This window comes from Typopeltis vanoorti, chromosome 12 (assembly GCF_054136105.1).
Source record: "Typopeltis vanoorti isolate ZY-2024b chromosome 12, IOZ_Tvanoo_1.0, whole genome shotgun sequence".
NCBI classification, from domain to species: domain Eukaryota; kingdom Metazoa; phylum Arthropoda; class Arachnida; order Uropygi; family Thelyphonidae; genus Typopeltis; species Typopeltis vanoorti.
Genome location: NC_143560.1, coordinates 139,720,394 through 139,736,394, shown reverse-complemented (window position 1 = coordinate 139,736,394; position 16,001 = coordinate 139,720,394). Strand labels below are relative to the sequence as shown.

Below are 16,001 nucleotides of genomic sequence, written 5' to 3'. Positions count from 1 at the left end.
CACCACACGAAATTCCAATTTTCAGCTTGGCAATGAACATGTTAATAGTGTGTGAAGGAATATCCAAAGCAGGATTCTACCCATTCTAGTTGACTTGCCAGATCTACCACTCTGCCCAAAGTAAGACAAGCTGCAGGCACAAGGAACTTTATGTACTATAGAATGTGCAAGCTGATCCTTAGAAGAAAGGATGAAGATACCTGGTTGAATATGAGTTTGGAAAGTGGCATGGATATTATATTTGTAAATAACTTTAGTCTTTCTGATGTACTCTGAGTATAAAGGATAGGAATAGTTTTGCTGTGATATTGTATGGATTACAGGAGGGATGCAGTATTTTATCTAAAAACAATGTTGCAAAGGGATCTGAATTCAGTTCAAATTCTATCTTTAGAAGAAAGAGACATGGGTGTATGTGTGTGTGTGTGTGTGTGTGTGTTGAGGATGCCATACTGTTGGAATGAGTGGTTGTGTACTTGTTTATGTAAGTACCCTTCTGTATGTGTGGGTTTTCTATAAATGATGAACTATTTGGTAGTCTTGTTGACATGACAAACAGCACACACACATACACACAGTCCCACCTGTGAACTTGTCAAACAATTAGCAAAATCATACTCTTCCCTTATGGACAACCCTCCTACCTGTATTAAAAATTGCATCCTCAAAAGACTTATGGGTGCACACATGTGCATGCACTCACAAAGCCAGAGCAATATTTTTAAAAGACACAGCCTTTGAAATGAACTCGGACCTCTATAACCCTGTTTTCAGTCAATGGCAACAACTCCTATAAAAATTAGGCAAAATACTACATGACATCTTTATTCCTCATGTAAATCACAGCAAAACTATTCTCATCATTTATCTTCAGGGTACATCTGTAAAGCTCTCCACAAATAAATTCTCTATGCTACTTGCAAACCACACATTCAACCACTACCATCATCTGCTCACCCTAAGAATCAGCTCCATTCTCTTGCACATACTGCTAAGTATAAAATTCCTTGTGCCTTCAGCAAGGCTACTTTGTACAGACTAGTATATCTGTTAACATATGTCTTGAACAAAGAAAATTACATCTACGATCATTTCTATGGCAAGTCAAGATTGGTAGACAATGCTTAGTATATTCCTTGAAACAAGATCATGTAACCATTGTCAATACAATTATAGGAAAACTCCAAAAATAGAACAATTCAATTGAAAGCAAGTGATATTATGTGCAATATAGGCTGCAGGAGATAGCTCCATCTGCATTAATAGATATTAAAACAAATTACACTAAAATAATTTATATTTAAAAATAATCTATTAACTAAACAAAAGTTTTTTTGTTAATAATAATTAACAAAAAACTATTTCGTTAATAAAAGTAAAATAACTGTTCTTATCATGAATTATAACTGCTTGATCTTTGTTGGCTTAGTAATAATTATAGAATTATTACTAAGGATTGTATGTCGAATGATCTCAAAGTAGAAAATTAAGTTTTACAACATGAATTACAATAGCCTGTGTAGCTCAGTGGATGTGGCGTTTGCACACTACGGCGCTTAACTGCACGAAGGAAGACTTCTTGGTTTCAAATCTAGTCAGCGACTAGAAGAAATTTTTCCAAGCCTTTTTTCAACCGGTTCTAGAGTTAGTCGATCTCTGGCACGGGCAAGCGAGTTTTTTCTCCCGGACACTCGGGTTTTTCGTCCCGCAAACTCAAGATTATTTTGATCACATTATTTCAGACATTAAATAAGAGTGTTAGGGTTAGGGACCACAAGATGGCGGCACTTTTGAGCTGTCTCTCTTCACTGCATGCCGCTTAATTAGTGATAGCCTTGGGCCAGCTATTTCTGATGGGGTACCGGTGGAGATTGAACTGCCCACTCAGTCTCCAAAAGTTAGATAGGGCTAAAAACAGTCTCACTTCCTCCCTATATATGAGAATAAAAAGGCATTAGCTGATTGTCTTTTAACATGAATTATAACACTCCTTGACCTTTATTGGCTTTAGTAATAGTTAGAACAATTATTTTAGAAAACTTAATCTTCTACTTCAAGATCATTTTACGAACAGAAGTACTGATAAAGATCCAACTCAATCACAAATTAATAAACTTAGCAGCCTCTTGAATGAAGTTCATTCTTGGAATGAAGAAATTGTGAAAAGGCAAAAAAGTTCATCATGCTTTTGCTCCAAAACTATATGGCCTTCCTAAACTGCATAAAGAAAATGTGCTGTTAAGACCTATTGTGAATGCATAGAATGTCCTATGTATAAGTCTCAAAATACCTATCTAATATTCTTTCTGCATTTAGTAGAAATTCTGCTTCCTTCATAAAAAATTCAACAGATTTTAAAAATAAGATTTCAGGATTATCCTTACAACCCACAGATCTTCTAGTAAGTTTTAATGTAGTCTCATTCTTTATAATATCTCTCTGACATACGATTGAATTACATCATAAAGCCTTTCCTCCTAATATTGTGAAATTATTTGAATTTGTCATTAATTCAGGATTCATTCTGATTACCTTAATCTGTCAGCTTAAAAGTAGAATTATGTTCTCCATGTCAGGTGACTAGCCTGACGATGAAATAGTTCGGTGGTAGGGCTTCTGAACTAGCCTTCTTCCAAATTTAAACCCATAGGAGGAATAGGGTATATTGAAGGGATAAAAGTAGATTATAGGAGAATAGGAATAGAGTAGAATTATAGTAAAGGTTTATAGAGGGGACATAGTTGCGAGGCCAGAAATTGAAAGACCCCATGGCCCTCGAGTACTCTAATAGCATAAGGGTCATAAAATAAGAAGAGTTGGCTGAGTTGAATAAGGACTCATGGACCAACAGAGTCCCTCATGGCTCTGTTGGTCCATGAGTCCTTATTCAGTATATTCAGACCACCCCACCATAAACATATATACACACAACTACATGGTGGTCTCCCCTATCTGCCACCTAGGGGCCACGCTCCCTAGGGGTTACAGTGTCCTCGGAAGGATTCATAACTCCCTTTCAAAACAGTTAAAACATTATAAATTACAGAATGAAAGAATAATAGAATCTAGAATAAAAATAGATAAAGGTTATTTAACAATAATTGGTTTATATGCCCCAGAAGAAGGAAGAGAACAGGATAATATTTAATTTTATAATCAGCTACAAAATATACATAATAAAATAAATAAAAATGATTATGCAATTTTAGCAGGAGACTTAAACTGGAAACAAAAGAATTGGAAACACGAAAATTAATAATAACATAGGAATATATAGAGAACAGACTCTAAACAAAAATTGATTGGGTTTGTAGTTTATAATAACCTAAAAATAACGAATTCTTTCTATAAACATAAAGACACATAAATATACTTGGGCAACAAGAGGATGGAAATCGATATTAGATTATTTTATCTTAAATGAAAAGACAAAGTTTTCATTAGATGTTAGAGTTCACAGAGGATATGAAACAAGCAGTGACGAATTCCTTGTTACAATAAAATTAAGATTACCACCTAAATGGCTACAAGTAACAAGAACAGAAAGAAAATTTAAAACATTTGTTTATAAAACTAGACTATTAAATGACACAAATATACAATGGCTATATGAACAAAGAATTAACCAATATCTAGATAATATGAAACAAAATGAAGAAATAGAATGGCTTAATATAAAAACGATACTAAATGCAGCAGCAAATGAAAGCTCAGGAAAGACCAAAAAACTCAACTGAAGGAAAAAATGAAGATATGGGATGATACAACCAAATAAATAATCAAAATGAAAAAAGAAGCCTATCATAAATGGTTAAAGCAGTAAAAGATTAGAAGATGAAATAGAATATAAAAGAATAAGAGTCATAGCTAAAAGAGAAGTCATAAAAAGACAGAGAATCATGGAACAAATTCGTTTCTAATTTAGAACATGATTTATATAAAATAAGACTCAATGTATATAAGAATTTGAAACACCTAAATGCAGAGACTAAAGAAAACATAATATTAAACACCGAATTGAAATTGGAAGAATTTCTAAATTTCTACACAGAATTGTGGACTGATAAATATTTTAAAAAAGACAACTGGCAAACATTTAATGAAAATGAAATAACTAAAGAAGAATTAAAATCAGCCTGAAAGAAACAAGAAATGGAAAATCAGCCTGAAAGAAACAAGAAATGGAAAATCACCTGGAGAAGATAAGCTAGGTTCAGAACTACATAAATACTAGGTGGTATCAAAAAGTTTCAAGACTAGCTCCATTTATGAGAAATTACTATATTTATCTATGTTTACACACTATCACCTTCAAAATAGTCCCCTTGCATATCAATACAGCTCCCAGCATTCTTGCCACTTCTGGAATGTGTCCTGGAAGTCTTCTTTTCGAAGCATGTCAAGCACCTTCTGCAATTCATGCTGGATCTCCGCAATGGTGTCAAAACGGTGACCTTCGAGCTGGATCTTCATCTTTGGGAAGAGGGCAAAGTCTGCAGGAGCCAAATCTGGTGAGTAGGGTGGGTGCAGAAGTGAGATCATGTTGTTTCTGGCAAGAAACTCATGTGTGAGGAGAGCTCAGTGACAGGGTGCATTGTCGTCATGGAGCATCCAGTTTATCGCGTGCCACAGATCTGGTCGCTTTTGCCGAATGTCCTTCCTCAGATGCCTTAAAACCTGACAGTAGAACTCGCTATTGAGAGTCTGGCCCCTGAGGACGAATTCTCTATGCACAAGGCCGCGAATGTCAAAAAAGATGATGAACATGCACTTGGTCGAGCTGCAGACCTGCCTCGCTTATTTCGGTCGTGGAGCATGGGCTCTTCCACTGTGAAGACTGTTGCTTTGTCTCAGGATCGTACCCGTACACCCAAGTTCCGTCAACCGTAATGATCCTCGACATGAATGATGGGTCATCCACGGCACACTGATGGAGTTCTTGGCAGACTTCGATGCAGTGTTCCTTATGCTCCTGGGTCAACAGCCTGGGGATGAACTTGGCCGCAACACGGTGCATGTTCAAATCACACATGAGGATTGTCTGGACTGTTCCGTATGACACACAGACAATGACAGCAATGTTGTGGAGTGTTCTCCGACGATCCTCATGCACAATTTGCAGAATGGTTTCAACATTTTTGGGAGTTGAGCTCGTTGAAGGTCTTCCTGATCTCTCATCATCTCCCAGTGATGTTCTTCTGCTCTTGAAGCAAGTGTGCCACTCAAAACACCTCGAACAACTCATTGCAGCATCGCCGTAAACTTGCCAAATCATGTCAAACGTCTCTGTGGCAGATTTGCCCAGTTTCATGCAGAATTTCACATTTGCTCTTTGTTCTAACTTGCTGTCTATGATGAAATCACAGATGTGGTAATGCAGGTGGTCAGAATAGCATCGGTTGTGCAGCTCCGAATGTACACAGGACGATGTCTTTTGGCACGCCGACTTGTGAAGGTAGGTACTCCCTGTGACTGTGCATGCAGCTTTGTGCTGCCATCTGTTGTTGTGTTACAAACCTAGTCTCGAAACTTTTTGATACCACCTCGTAGGCAGGAACAAGATTCAAAAAAAGACTCCTATTATTTTTAAATAAAATTTATATAACTGGTAACCCTCCAATAGGATGGAAAAAAGCAATTGTGATTCCTATCTTTAAAAAAGGTAATAGAGATGACCCTAAAAACTATAGAGGTATAAGTATACTAAATTCCTGTTACAAAATATATAGTAGAATTTTAAATAGCAAACTAATAAAATATTCCGAAAACTTTATTTTAAAAGTACAGAATGGGTTTAGAAAAGGACGATCATGTATAGACCCAGCCTTTTGCCTAAAATTAATAATAGAGAAAAGAAGAGAATACAATTTATAAACACATATTGCACTTATTGACTTTGAAAAAGCATTTGACAAAGTTAAAGGAAGCATTTTATTTAACATATTAAATGAAAGACAAATACCAGATAATATCCTAATAACTATCATAAGTATATATGAAAATAATCAAATACAAATAAGATTAAATCATGAGCTATCGTATACGAGAGAGATAAACCAAGGGGTCCGACAGAGATGACCCCTCTCAGCAACTCTTTTTAATATTTACCTAAATGAAATAATAATAAAATGGAATAAAAATTTCCATCGAGGTATTAATTAGCCTTTCTCCTACTGTGAACTTAAACACTCTCCTTTTTGCCGACGACCAAATAATAATTACAAATTCTGAAGATAACTTACAGAAAGCTATTTTAGATCTAAATGAGATAGCCAAAGATTATGGTATGATAATATCAACAGAAAAATCAAAAACTATGGTCTTTAAAGGACAAGATCCAGCAAGAACTAAGATAGTAATAGATAACAAGTTCTTAGAACGGGTGAATTCATTTAACTACCTAGGATGTATGATCACATATGAAAATGAAAAAGATATAAACATAAAAATTGCAAAATATTTAAAAATAACAGGTGTAATTAACTCTATATTTAAACCAAACCTAGTTCAAAAACAAACCAGGCTAAAAGTATACAATACATTAGCCCTACCAGTCTTATTATATGGAAGTGAAATCTGGACAATAAAAAAAAAAGACAAACGAAGATTAATAACAGCAGAAATGAAGTTTATGAGAAAAACTGCAAAGTATACTCTATTTGATCACAAAAGAAATGAAGAAATTATGAAAGAATTAAACCAAGAATCAGTAATAGAAAAAATTAAAAAATATAAACATAAATGGATGGAACACGTTCAAAGAATGAAAATAGAAAGATTACCAAAACAAGCCTTAAAGTACAAGCCATTAGGAAAAAGAAAACCAGGATGTCCTCTTAAAAGATTCAACGATGACTTCTAAGGCCAGATCTAGGCCTTAGAAGTCACGCTAGGCCTAAATCCTTGATATGCATGATGATGATGATTAATTCAGGATACTTTAGCTGCCAGAACAAACTGTATAAACAGATAGAGGGAACAGCTATGGGGTCTCTCCTTTCCCCAACTCCAGCTAAATTACTTTATAGAACATTTCGAACAACATATTCTGGACGTTTTTTTTGCCCAAACCATCAGTTTGGTACAGATATGCTGATGTGTTTAGTGTATGGAACTCCTCCTTGTCCAATCTTCATGAATTTCTTGAAATTACTTCAATAAATCCAAGAGCAAGCCTCTGTAACTAAGTCAGAAAGACCCAGGTTCAATTCCCGTCTAAGATGTGAAAAACCTTTATCAGGTCTCTTTCAACTAAAGGTGAGTTAGCCCGTCTCATACAGAGGGAGGGGCTTTTTTCTCCCAGAAACTTGGGATTTTCATTCCCCAGAATAGGCAAACTAGCCTCATGAGCACAAACAGATTACAGTCAGGAATACTGCACTTAGGGGATGCAGCAAAGAGTAACGAACTGGCTGTATTAATTACTTGTAAGCCGCCTCATTGGGGGGACTCGGCCCATCCTAGGATGGATGGATGAGTAGGATAGGAAACCCAAGAATCAAATTTACCCTGGACACAGAAGATAACAATTATCTTCCTTTCTTAAATGTTCTCATTCTACATCAACCAAACAGTAGTCTACAGTTCTTAGTAGGTAGAAAACCAACTCATAGTTGCAAATACAAAGGTGGTCTGAAAAGTTCTCGGCCTAAAAATGAAAAAACAAATTTATAATTTCAAAATTATTTTCATTTTTCAACATACATATTGAAAAAGACTAATACATTTATTCCAGCAATTTTTCAGCATCATTATCCTGTCCCTGTCGTGGTTCTCAGTAAGATCCGCAAACCCCACTATAGCTAGGATTACCTTTGATTCGAAGGAAAACGCTGACCAGTGAGTAAGAGTTTTAGTTTTGGGAAGAGACAGAAGTCAAAGGGAACCAAATCTGGGGAACAGGGTGGATGTTCCAACAATTCATAGTGCAGATCCCTTAATTTTCCCATTGCCAAAACACCTCTGTGGGCAGGTGCATTGTCCTGATGAAATACGATTTTTTTCTTCTGTGAACTGGGTCTTTTCTCGCGAATTTTTCATCTAGTCTAGTTAAAAGATCGGAATAATATTCCCCAGTTACTGAGTTACTGTTTTACCCTTTTCAAGATAATTAATAAACAAAATGCCTTTAGCATCCCAAAACATCGATGCATAACCTTTTCTTCTGATGGAACCAACTTTGTCTTCTTTGGCACTGAACAACTGGCTTCTGTTCACTGTTTAGACTGCTGTTGGATTCTGGTGTTTAATTAATTTATTTATTTATTCATATGGAGTTTCCTCCCTTTTCTCCCCCATCCCTATTGGGGCAAGTTGAGCCCCCTCATGGGGATTAAGTATTTATGGCAGTAGATCCATGTGTGTTCATGGGGCCAGTTTGCCTGCTTGCAGGATGAAAAACCCCAGATAAACTGGGGGGGAAACCCTGCTGTCACGCCTAAGACTGGCTAACTTGGCTATGGCTGAGGAAGATCCTTAAGCTCCTCACATCGACAACGGGAATCGAACCCAGGACACTCCTTCTCCAGGCATATGGTTGCAAATCGCAAAGCCACTAGGCTAACCGTGCGGTGTGTGTAATCCAAGTCTCATTCATAGTAATAAACCAACGCAGTTTTATTCTTGTTAAAACACTCCGAGAACTGTTCAGAGATTTTCATGCGAGTGCGTTTTTTTGATGTGCTGTGAGCAAGAGTGGCACCCATCTTGCACAAAGCTTTTTCATTTGCAATTCTTCATGCAAAATATATCCTACATGTTCTTTTGAAATGGCAATTTCATGCACTTTGACTTGTCGGTCATCCAATACCATAGCGTGCACTTGATCAACGATTTCTGGTGTTGTCACACTTTTTGGACGTCATTCAAGTGGATAATCTTTAAGGTTGGTACGGCCACATTTAAACTCGACAACACATTTCTTAATTGTCGAAATTAAAGGAGAAGAGTGCCCATAAATTTTTATGAATTTCGAATGAATTTCTTTTGGCTAAACCTTCTTTTACAAAGAATTTTATAACCGCACGATACTAATTTTATCCATTTCAAGAGTTTGCCTGTTTGCGGGATGAAAAACCCCAGATAAGCTGGGGGAGGGGGCCTGCTGTCCACGCCCAAGACCAGCTAACTTGGCTATGGCTGAGGAAGATCCTTAAGCTCCTCACGTCGATGACAGGAATCGAACCCAGGACACTCCTTCCCCAGACACATGGTTCCGAAGCGCAAAGCCACTAGGCTAACCGTGCGGTGTGTGTAATGGTGAATCCAAGTCTCGTTCATAGTAATATACCAACGCGCAGTGTTATTCTTGTTAAAACACTCCGAGAACTGTTCAGAGATTTTCATGCAAGTGCGTTTTTTGATGTGCTGTGAGCAAGAGTGGCACCCATCTTGCACAAAGCTTTTTCATTTGCAATTCTTCATGCAAAATATATCCTACACGTTCTTTTGAAATGGCTATAGTCTCAGCAATTTCATGCACTTTGACTTGTCGGTCATCCAATACCATAGCGTGCACTTGATCAATGATTTCTGGTGTTGTTACACTTTTTGGACGTCCTTCAAGTGGATCATCTTTAAGGTTGGTACGGCCACATTTAAACTCGGCAGCACATTTCTTAATTGTTGCAAATGAAGGAGAAGAATGCCCATAAATTTCTATGAACTTCGAATGAATTTCTTTTGGTTAAACCTTCTTTTACAAAGAATTTTATAACCGCACAATACTCATTTTATCCATTTCAAGAGATACACAGACAACACTTTTGCATCAGACAGCTATATAAAACAAACTACTTGATAGAACAACTTGAAATGTCACATGGATGCTTATGACAGATGTACCAACTTAGAAAAAAAAAAATTTGCAAAAGTGTTGCCATCTATGGTTGAGGCCGAGAACTTTTCAGACCACCGTCATACATTGATTCCAACTAGCATCATCATTATCAGAAATATGGTATAATCAAATCTTTAGTTGACAGAGCTCATAAAACAGATTCTCCTCTAAACAAAGAACTGTTTATTATCAGAACTACTTTTATCTCTAATGGTTATAATGCAAAAACTATCAAAAATATAATCAATAATTATGACCATCGTCCTAACCAGTCTCAAGAAGAAATTATTAAAAATTGTATTCCAAATTTTAAAGGACTTTCAGAAAAAATAAAAGATTACTTCAAGAGATTAACTTTTCCATCCATTTGCAAACTTCATCCCCTATCCTACCTCACCAAATATCCACCTAAGAGGAGGATATTTGTCCTCCTCTATAATAATATAGAGGACAAATATTCTCCTCTATATTATCCTGGCATTTACAGTATCCCAGCTCTTGCAGCTTATGTTATTATGGATAAATTCATCATTCTGCACTATTTCATCTTGAATAACCCAACAAATCAGGTTTAACAAGCCACACATTATCTACCAAACACAGGATTCAATGGAATGAAACCAAAGTGTTACACAAAAGTTATTTTCTTCTGGAAAGACTGTAAAGAAAGCTGGAAAGCATGCATTCACAACCGAAATGTGAACAAAAATGATTGCCTAAAACTTTCTCAATTTTGGAAAGAAAGTTATTCTCACTAATACTCACCATTCATGTGTGGCTTAATTTGTAATAAAAAAAAATTGTTTATAGTTAAAAGTAATTTATTAACTAAATTATAAACATTCTTTTTCATTTAACATTTAATTCAAATTAAATGTTAAATAAATTTTTTTTCAAATTTGAAAAAAAAAATATACACACACACACACACACACAGTGAAACCACGGTTGTCGAACACCTCTGTTCTCCAACAATTCGATTCCCAAAGAGGCAAATGGCTACCACATGCTCTGCATGCTGACCTGTAAGGAGGGAAAGCGGCAGTTACATGGCAGCCTTTGTTCAGTGCAGACACCTGCTCGAATTTACAGCGAGTTTTCTTGATTTTCTTTGTGTTTTGTTGGGTTTTTATTTTATAAATTATTATTAATTAAGCCACCATGGGGCCGCAGAAGAATAGTGATAGCAGCAAAGTGAAAAGTTGTTGAAACCACGATAGAGATGAAAAAAGAAATCATATCCAACATGAAATGCCGTTCGTGTCTCAAATCTTGTTATGCAGTTCGGTATGGTGAAATCGACGATATGTACAATACTCAAAATAAAGAGGCGATCAAGAGGAATGAAAGTTCTTACTAAACAAAGATCACAGATGATTGAAGAAGTGGAAAAATTGTTGCTGATTTGGATAAACGAGAAACAGTTAGCTGGTGATAGTGTTTCTGAGGCTATAATTTGTGAAAAAGTGAGGCGATTACATGATCTGTTAAAGAAAAACCCTGGTACGAGTGCTGATACCGATGTGTTCAAAGCAAGTAGAGGGTGGTTCGAGAAATTTAAGAGGAGAAGTGGCATACATAGTGTGGTTAGGCAGCGAGTTCGAACCGAGAAGCTTCTGAGAAATATGTGCAAGAATTTAGTGACTATGTAAAGGCTGAGGGTTTTCTTACCCAACAAGTATTCAACTGTGATGAAACCGGCCTATTTTGGAAAAAATTGCCAAAGAGGACCTACAAGCCAATGAAGGACAGGCTGACTCTTTTGCTATGTGGAAACGCAAGTGGGGATTTCAAGGTCAAGTACCACTCTAAGAATCCGAGGGTGTTTAAGAAAAATAATGTGATGAAAAGTAAATTGTCTTTTATGTGGAGGGCTAATAGTAGGGCTTGGGTAACCAGGCAATTGTTTATTGAGTGGATCCATGAAGTCTGCCCCAAGTGTGAGAAAATACCTTCAAGAAAAAAATTTGCCAATTAGATGCTTTCTTGTTATGAACAATGCTCCTACTCACCCTCCAGGCCTGGAGGACGAGTTAGTGGAGGAGTCTGATTTTTTCACAGTGAAGTTTCTGTCCCATAACACAACTTTAAGAAACTCTACACCAAAGCACTGTTTCAAAGGTGTTTTTGAAGTGACCTCTGAAACAGAATTAACACTCAGAGAATTCAGGAAAAATCACTTCAACATCCTCCATTGCTTAAGTATCCTTGACAAAGCCTGGGCGCAAGTGTCTTACAGGACGATGAACTCGGCCTGGAGGAAATTATGGTCAGACTGTAGCAGACAGACATTGAGGACGAGCATGTCGCTCTTGTCGATGATATTGTGTCTCTGGGCAAAAGCATGGGCTTGGAAGTTGACGATGTTGATGTGGAGAAGTTAGTGGAGGATCACAGGAATGAGCTCACCACAGAAGAACTGGAACACCTTCAGAAGGAGCAGCAAAAGACGGAGGTGGAGGAAATGTCTTCAGATGCAGAGGAAGGGATTGAGGATGTTCCTAGTTCTTTGATCAAAGAAATGTGGCGAAATGGGGTGCACAGTTTTGTGGCAAGATATCACCCTCGCAAAGCTGTAGCAAACCACATCATAAACCATTTCAATGACAGTGCTATGTCTCACTTCAGAAACATTTTAAAACGCAGGCAAAAATAAATGTCATTGGACAGGTTTTTAGTGAGACAGAGGCTCAGTGTGTCTCAAGCAGAGTCAAGTGGTGCCAAATGACAGAAAAGAGAAAAAAAAAACAGAAGGACAGTAACTTGATGTTTTTATGGAAGAGGACTCCCCTTACTCACTTCCTTCCACTTACACCATCAACTCTCCTCCTTATGTATAGTTAAATTTTCGTTTTTATTTTATCTATTTATTGTGTTTATTCTTTTTATGTAAGATTTTATGCATTTTCATTATGTTTGTATACGATCTTATGCAATGAAGTACTGTTGTAAAGGTTTCAATCATCTGGGGTTCGGGAACGGATTAATCCATTTTACATTAATTTTTAAGGGAAAATGGTTTCAGTTTCCAAACAGCCTTCGGGAATGAATTAAGTTCGACAACCGAGGTTTCACTGTGTGTGTGTGTGTGTGTGTGTGTGTGTGTGTGTGTGTGTGTGTGTGTGTGTGTGTGTGTGTGTGTTTATTTAAAATAAATATATACGAACAATTTATGATGATTACTTCCCAAAACTTGGAGACAGGCATATAGTTCAATTAAGATTAGAGCAATACAAGGTTTCACATGTTTCAAGGAATAGATTATTGGATTTAAATCTACTGGAGTGCAACATGGATCCCAAACTCCATGTCTAGTATCAATATCATGAGAATCAACATCTGAACTCTCTGATTCTAGAATTTTTATGTAATCTTGGTGTTCTTGGATTCTATTCTTAACAGAACAGCGAGTCTGCCCAAAACAGCAAAGTAAACATGAATAGGGTACTTGATAAACACCAGGTAGGAATAGTGGAGACAATTTGTCATTAATAGATAACAGGGAAAAAAAAAGCCTTTGTGCTGATTTCAAAGTAGTGTACAGATTGTATTTACAGAGAATCCTTGCTGTTCAGAGTCCGCTTAAGGTATAGTTTGAAAATCCTCTTTACATCAGATTGACTGCACTGGTTCTCCTACTTATTATTTAGCTAAATATCTTTTGGATCTTCTTCAGAGCCTCATTGGCCAAACTAACTCTTACAACAAAAACAGTTTTGACTTCAAGCAAAAAATTAAAGATATTCATTTGGTGGACTCTGAAGTTGTGGTTTCTTTATTAACAAGCATTCAAGAAACACTCCAAGAAACTCGTCAGTGTTTACAGGATGATTTTTCTGAAAACATTATCATTTCAATTTACCATCAATGCAGGATACATCTCATGGCAGTATAAGCATATAGAAGGCAAGATATGAGCAATCCTATCTCACCTGCTTTGACTGATTACTTCATGGAGCATTTGGAAAGCCAAATCTTTGTTAAAAATTCCAAATGCTTCTTTTTATTTTATCTTTTTTTTTTTTTTTTTAAGAGCAACCACTGCTACAAACTTAAATTCTGATTTTTTTTTCTTTTTTTTTTTCAGCCTAATATCTGGCTGCTTTGTTGATGACACATTTGCAGTCTTATATTTGTCTTGTGTTGTCAGGTGTCCTCTCCTTCCAGAAGATCGATTACCATGTGTCTCCACCATGTCTTGTGCTGCACCTCTCTGCTGCATTCCTCCTATGAAAGATAGGTCCATTCTTCTATATTTTTCATCCACTCCAGTGATTGTCTTCCTCTCCTTCTCTTTTCCTCAACAGTTCCTTCAAAAAAAGTGTCCTTTGTAGGCAATTGTATCGAAGAATATGTCCAAAATAGCTGACTTTTCTCTTTTAATTTCTTTCCTCAGGCTTCTGTTTTCACCTCTCATTTCTATCTCTTCATTTGTCTTTTTGTCCTTTCATGATATCCTCAGAATTCTTTGCAGCATCGACATTTTTCGAATGTTTCCAGTTTTCTCACACTCAGATTGAAAAGTGTCTATGTCTCTTATCCATATAGTAATGTGGACCATATGCAACATTTGGAGATTTTTAGTCTTGTTTTCAAATTCTTTAGATGGCATTAGGCTTTTCATATTACTGAAGGTTGACCTTTTGATTTCAATTCATCTAATTTCATCTTCTGTCCTATATATTTAATGGTTATATATTTAATAATCTAAAACTAGAATTGGAAATTATCAAAGAAACAGCTTTACTAAATGGATATAATCCAATAACAACCCAAAAAATAATTAACCACTCTCCTACAAATCGACCCAGACATTATTTATTATGTAAATATATTTACATAATAAAGATGCATAAGACGACATCAGTATGACTAATGAGCAACAGTAGAAATTGAATTCAAATAACACTAATGCATGCTTACATTGAAATCCCTCTAAGTATACAGTCATGTGCTCATGGATTAAAAACTACTGGGATGAAATTAAAATTACTTAAATTAAAATATAGCATATAAATTATTGAATACAATTGAGGATAACAATTTCCCACACTTTGGGAATAGTGAGACAATCATTTCAATTAAGGTCTGTGAAGTAAGGCTTCAGCACTTTCTTTATATAACTGTTCATGTTTATATGTGAATCTATGTAGTAACTTGTTTTGCAATTGGATCCTGTGGTTAGCATTTTCAATTCCATGTTGTGCAGATTTGTGAGGTTTGATAAGGCTTATGTGGTCTGGATGTTCTGAGAGATGGATTTATTTATAGATCTTCCTGTTTGTCCATAATAAGATAAGTTACATAAACATGGTACTTGGTATACACCAGGTAGCATCATTAGTGAGAGTTTGTCTTTTGGAGAAGGTAGCAAGTGGTGAATTTTGTTGATGGGTTTGTAGGTAGCAACCAGTTGATATTTTCTCATAATTTTTGTCACATGTTCAGAGATACCTTTAATATATAGGATTTCTATGGGCTTCTTGTCTGGGTCGATTTGTAGGAGAGTGGTTAATTATGCAACATTTGAAGATTTTTAGTCTTGTTTTCAAATTCTTTAGATGGCATTAGGCTTTTCATATTATTGAAGGTTGACCTTTTGATTTCAATTCATCTAATTTCATCTTCTGTCCTATATATTTAATGGTTATATATTTAATAATCTAAAACTAGAATTGGAAATTATCAAAGAAACAGCTTTACTAAATGGATATAATCCAATAACAACCCAAAAAATAATTAACCACTCTCCTACAAATGAACCCCCCCCCCCCCCCCGAAGAAGGCTTTTGGTTCTGTTCCCAGATAGTTTCTTCACGAACTCCTTCCTATAGGTTTCACGTGGTTTTCCTGAGTGGCGAGAGTGGAGTTATATCTCCGTCGTCAAAACAAGGAAACAAAAGTGAGCGGGATTTCGATTCCGTATTTGCTATGTAAGAAATGAGGAATGCTATATAGTCAAAGGAAAGAAAGCATATTCTTTGTGTTTCAACATCCAGTGACAACTACGAGAAAGGGAAAGCTGTAAAGAAATCGATGTTCACGTCGCGAGTTGCACAGCCGTTATATAGATGATTCCAAGTGTGTCCTTAATCACGAAAAGTTAAGACCGCGTAAGCAGAGTTCAATTCCAAAAGAACGTAGGAGTAGTAGATTATCATAG

At 36.2% G+C, this 16,001-nt stretch overlaps 1 protein-coding gene across 1 annotated transcript in view; it reads right to left on the bottom strand.

Annotated features, from left to right (window-relative positions):
- LOC150101259 (solute carrier family 71 member 1) overlaps positions 1-16,001 on the bottom strand; it is a 268,455-nt gene that overhangs the window by 82,843 nt on the left and 169,611 nt on the right. The gene's annotated exons all lie outside the window — the stretch shown is intronic.